The sequence below is a fragment of the Pollicipes pollicipes genome, unplaced genomic scaffold (assembly GCF_011947565.3).
Source record: "Pollicipes pollicipes isolate AB1234 unplaced genomic scaffold, Ppol_2.1 Scaffold_1600;HRSCAF=1878_pilon_pilon_pilon, whole genome shotgun sequence".
Lineage (NCBI taxonomy): Eukaryota > Metazoa > Arthropoda > Thecostraca > Pollicipedomorpha > Pollicipedidae > Pollicipes > Pollicipes pollicipes.
In genome coordinates this window covers 18,987,227-18,992,982 of record NW_023595962.1, presented here as the reverse complement: position 1 = coordinate 18,992,982, position 5,756 = coordinate 18,987,227, and the positions used below count along the sequence as shown (strand labels likewise).

At 46.8% G+C, this 5,756-nt stretch overlaps 1 long non-coding RNA gene across 1 annotated transcript; it reads left to right on the top strand.

The window, feature by feature from the left end:
* Positions 1-650: 650 nt before the first annotated feature.
* LOC119094304 (uncharacterized) lies at positions 651-4,733 on the top strand. Its single transcript, XR_005093758.1, has 2 exons — positions 651-713; positions 4,137-4,733. It is a non-coding gene; the product is annotated as an uncharacterized LOC119094304 (long non-coding RNA).
* The last annotated feature ends 1,023 nt before the right edge of the window (positions 4,734-5,756 follow it).

The window sequence follows — 5,756 nt, the reverse complement described above, 5'->3', positions numbered from 1 at the left end:
GGATGCATTACCACTCGATGTGTAGAGCATTGGTGTAGTTATTTATGCTTGTTAGAGTGCGAAACTTTTTGGTTATGTTTGGTGCTGTTCAATCACCCTTTTCTGTAGTGTATACTGCGTTTGTAATGCCAATGATATCGTTTAATCATTCACTGACTCATCATTAGTGAGGATGTGTACTCTCCTAGCTGAAAAATTACCAAAACATGATCAAATGTTTGCGATGACTTCCAATCAGGCACGACATATACATTACGAAAATGGTTGTTCTTGATGATGCCGGCCATTTCAGTAACGAGATTGTGAAACTTATGCCGCACCATGCGACCATTCTATTGCATCAAACAAGTGCGTAAAAAGTCGTGAAGACCGGACTGAATTTAAACTATCAAAGCCTGCACACATTTAAGGCAACATTTACGGCACACATTTGTGTTTTCTCTAGATGTTCAAGCACGCTTCAATGCAAAGAAAATCTTCAGAGCTCAGCGTCGTTCTGGTGCGATGTGCGGACTTTCCAGGATTGTGGGCGAATTAAACCTCGTGGTCAAAGAACTCGCCTTCTGCCCAGGTAACCGGATTTATCGGTGCCCCACTGAAGGTCGTCAGACTCCTATATAAGACAACCCGCGGGGCGGCGTGTCCACTCGTGGCTGGTGTTCGCACTGCTAATCACTTGTTCGCAAGGTGCAGAGATGAACTTTAAGCTACTGGTAAGTGGAAATATTACGCCGGTGACGGTGGTAAAACCTGAAGTGATCAATGCACTTGGAAAATATTGCCTAACAATGAAATATTATCCCAGGTCATGGCTGATAACGTTTTAAGCCTACCTTACCGAAAGCCAAAATGAATCACGTAGAGTATGTGTGAAGGAGCACTTTCTATCTTGACTTCTGGGATGTAGTTTGCGTACATTAAAATATACTTTACAGGTACCCTTGCTCTCTCCCTCTATCCGACCTTCCCGCCTCCACCCTCCCTCCCTCCTCCCTTCGTTCCTTCTCCGTATTACTCTCTCAGTCGATCTTGCTTTCTCTGTTCCGTTAACGCTCTCCGTCCCACTTAATCTCTAAGCCCCTCTTGCTTTCCTTCTTCTTTTCCCTGTCTTTACCCCTTCATCTCAATATCCTCCCCCCCCCCCCGCCGACTCGCCACTTTCCAACATCCTTCTCTCGCTTTTGCCAGCTCTTCACTTTTTTCCTTCTTCTTTTCCCTGTCTTTACCCCTTCATCTCAACATCTTCCCCCCCCCCCGCCGATTCGCCACTTTCCAACATCCTTCTCTCGCTTTTGCCAGCTCTTCACCCCTCGCTCCTGCCATCCTTAGGTCCCTCCATCCCTCTAGTTTTCCGTCCTTTCCACCATTCATCCGTATATTGATCCCTCGGTGTCTTGCTCCTTTCGTCTGTCTGGTATTTCCTCTGCAAGTATTGCTGCAATATCTTACGGCATTACTCGTGACGCTGTGAATCGATGCATTTCTTTCAGTGATTTCGCAGGACTATGATCTTTGGCACCGTCCCTCTTCATCTCATTCGCGTTCGCTCTCCCCTTTCTCGTCTCCTGTTTTTCCTTTCCCGTACTTCTAGTCCTCTCACCTTTTCTCCCTATCTGGTCCCTACCAGAGACACAACTTTTCTTCCCGCGAACCCGCCTCATCTGATCCACAGGAGTCCGCGGGCTTCTGGCCAGGCCGACGGCAAGACCGGGCCAGCTTTTCGCGGCCAATTATATTAACTAGAAAAATACCTGTTCCCCATGTACCTGTAAATACCTGAAAATGTCTGCGACCCACGGCGGTCGGTTGGAGGCGGTTGCTTGAAGGGGAAGGTGCGCTTACGATTTCTTGTTTTATGCACAAGCCATCTCTCATAATCATGATCACTGACCAATGATCAATGAAATGAACGGCAAGCCGTGTGCTTCTCATTAAAGTAGCCTCGCTCACTTGTTAATAGCGCCTTTAGTCACCGGTTAGTACATGCAGAACTGTTGTCAAATTGGTATAGTGGTGAAGAACATACACCTTACGAGTACGGTAAAGAGGCTATTGCGTATGGCACGCTTCACCTTTGATATGATCGTCACCAGTTTACAATTATGTTTCATGAAAATGTTTGCCTTGTTTGATATCCCATATATTTCATTCGGGGATATAAATTTGTATACTACTGAGAGGGCGCTGAGTGCTCTTCGTAATGTTGACCTGAGATTTACCAGTGAATTTCTGAGGCCTCAAATGAATATGAGCAAAAAAGGCACGCTTGGACATTGGAATGCAGTGATCGTCTGAACTAATGATACACCAGCTACCTAAACGCATTAATACCAATACAACCATGATCATCTATCATCACGATCATATCAGAGCGATTTCCAGTGAGAAATCATTCTTTAACATCATAAACGATTATGTAACCGACAAGATATGACTTTCAACTTCTCTTTGTCATTAGGAGCGCAAATCAAAGTATCCGAAATCCCGGGAGAAATCATGATTCCAAATAAGCTATGTCAAGTTTATTACCTGAGCCTCCAAGCCAGTGTTATAAAGGAAACCCACACTCCCAACATCTGTATATGTGAGCAGGTCTGGGTTAGGAGTTTCCAGGTTAACATATCGCGTCAATCAAAAATATAACGTCAGATTAGCATAGAACCGATCCCCCCATTCCGTTCCGAGCAAACACTGCAAAGTCCTAGTACCTCGGCTATCGGCTCGGCCGGTCAGTGACTACATCCATAAAGAGACCGCTCCATGCGTTGCTTTGCAAACATGTTTAACAGTAAGAACCTTGTAGGGGATGCCTTTTGATCGATACATCAATCAACATACCGATGTGTATCAATGCCATTAGACCAGCACTGCTTGAGCTGCAGCTAAGCGCACAGCTGCAGCGTTAGTCTTGTTGAGCGAAACGGATATATGCACCTTATGGATATCATTTTGCAGTTATTTTTGCAACCCTCACAAGTTTACTGCACAACGCCAGATGCAATCTGTGATGAATGATCACTCGATGTGTAGAGCATTTATGTACATATTTAGGCTTATTATAGTGCAGTATTTTGGCTATATTTTCTTATCTTCAATCAGCTTTTCTCTGATCGATACTACGCTTGTAAGAGTGATGATATCTTTTATTCATTCACCGGCTCATCATTAGTGAAGATATGTGCTTTCCTAGCTGCAGATCATCAAAACATGGTCAGATGCTTCGGATCACTTCCAGTCAGTCACGACATGAGCGTTACAATAATGGTTGTTGCTGGATGATGCTGACCCTTCAGTAATGAGACCGTGAAACTTATGCCACACCGTGGGGTAGATTGTATTGCATCACACAATTGCTCAAAAGCCCGTGAAGACCAGACTGAATTCAGAGCATCTCAAGCACGCACACATTTTAGCGACATTTAAGGCACACATTTGTGTTTTCTCTATTTCTCTTTTTTTCAAGCAAGCTTTTTTATTATTTCTCAAGCAAGCTTTGATGCACAGAAGCTCTCAGAGCTGAGCATCTTTCTGGTGCTATGCACAGATTTTCCAGAATCATTGACGAATCAAATATCGTGGTCAAAGAACTCTCCAGCTCTCTGTCTTTCCATCCTTACGTCCGTCCATTCCTCTAGCCTTTTGTCCTTTCCACCATTCCTCTGTGTATTCATTCCTCGGCGCGTCGCTCCCTCCGTCTGTCTGTCACTTCCTCCCTCCAGCCCTCCAGCTGTCCAGCCCTGCCGCTGTCAGTCCCTCCCTCCCCACATTCATCCATGCCTCCACCCCTCCGTCCCTTTGTCCTTGCATCCCTTTGTCTTTTCCACCATCACTCCGTACCTCTATCGCTCCGTCCCTCGCTCCCTCCGTCCTTCCTTTGTCGCTTCTTCTCCTGAAAATGTTCCTTCCTTGCAATGTCCTCCTCGCTTTGTCGCTACGACGTTTAAAATATCAATAATCAATTAGACTTCTTGCATGCTTACAAGCAGTTCAGGTGTGAGATCCTCGTATATTGCGGCATTACTTGTGGTGTTTTAAATTCTATGCATTTTTTGAATGATTTCGCAGCGTTATGATTTGAACGAATAACGTCAAAGTGAATGTGCCGGTTTTACGACGTTGCGTTGTTTCCGTTTTAGATTCTGCTGCTGGTGGCCGTGTTTGGCGCCATCTCGGCAATCAGACCCTACGGCCGCTTTTACCCAGACTTTGGACGACGCTACGGGGGTCGTGTCCGCTGTATCCCGGGCCATGGCCACTGGTGCGGTGGTTGTCGCGGCTAAACCGAAGGCTTTGCAGAAGGCTGCAGAGGTCGTGGCCACGGTGGCTAAGGTCGCCACTATCGACACAGGAGATGGCGTAGGAGAGCCGTCGGTGGGGAGATTTCGTTCACGTCTCCCTGCGGTGTGACCCGACCCTGACCCGTACAATGATCGCTGTCTGAACTGACCACTGTCCGCCTGACTCTGATCGTTACGTGGAGCTGCTTTTCTGCTGCAAAATAACTCTGCACACACACCGTCTCGTTTAAGCAACAAAGGAGGTATGACTTGATCACACTGCGGCAAATGTCAACGTTCGTGTGCCTCGCGGAAAACACCGCAGTGTTGAAGCAAAGAACGCAGACTAAGGCTTTGCATGAACGAGCTGCATGAACGCCACGGCCGGTCACCCTTTCAGGCGTGCCTGGTCGTAGTGTGGGGTGCGATGTTTTGTTAATACACTAGCCAGCTTGCGCCTCTCACCTCATATGTGCCTGCGGTTGGGCATCTCGTCTCGCTGTGCTACGGCTGGCGCGACTGGCCGCAACACCAGCTGCACACGTTCCCTTACCCCTGAGACGGCTCCACTGTCGTTTGTAAACAGAGTAAACGCAGCTTTCCACCGCATTTCTGACGGAGAGATGGTGAACCGAAGTCAACATATGAATGCAAACTTCTGTTTTCCGGTTCATCGCTGCGGGAGAAAAACTAAGAATGCGCAGCTGAGCCAATGAACTGCTATAAAAATTACGCACCAGGTGTAAAGTTACAAAATATCATAAGATAATCTTGTCCCTATCACAGTATATGCATAAATGTGCTACCTTTTAAGTTGACTACATATAACGCAGCTTTATGAACGTTTATGAACACGCAATGCCCAGTTTATTATCTTTGAAACAAATCAAGTATTAGTTAATGTATGGTACAACTGGTATGGTAAAACATATGGTACAAATGCCTCCCCTCATGCAGGGCGCGCGTGGGTTGAGTGCTCCGCACGGCCCATGCACCTTCTTCACGCAGACGATGTCGTGCAGCTGCGGCTCCGTCTCGGGGTCTCGAAGCTTGGCTGAAACAAAGTCGTCCAGCTGGTCTTGGCGGGGCTCGTCGTCAGGAGGACATACAACAGGGCATGGGCCTGCCGAGCACCTGGAATGCGCAGGTGTTTCCATTAGAAAAGCATCATGTGTTGCCTACGCCGGCTCATGTTGTGAATGGCAGAGCAAAAAGATGGGCAGGTTGAGATAGCATCCCCTCGCGGTTTTATTAAATGATATGCAGGTCTTCGGTAACTCAGCACGTTGGTGGAGAAAAAGCAGAAGCAAATGCGTATTTTCGAGCAATTTGGTGGAGTGCTGAGCGGTGTATAATGTGTAAATTTACTCCAAAGCACGTCATCGAGCGTTCACAATACATTCAGCTAACATCCCTCTCATTGTTGGCGGAAGAGGGAGAGGTCAGAGCTACTGTTAGATGCTGGAGAAATCCCAACGG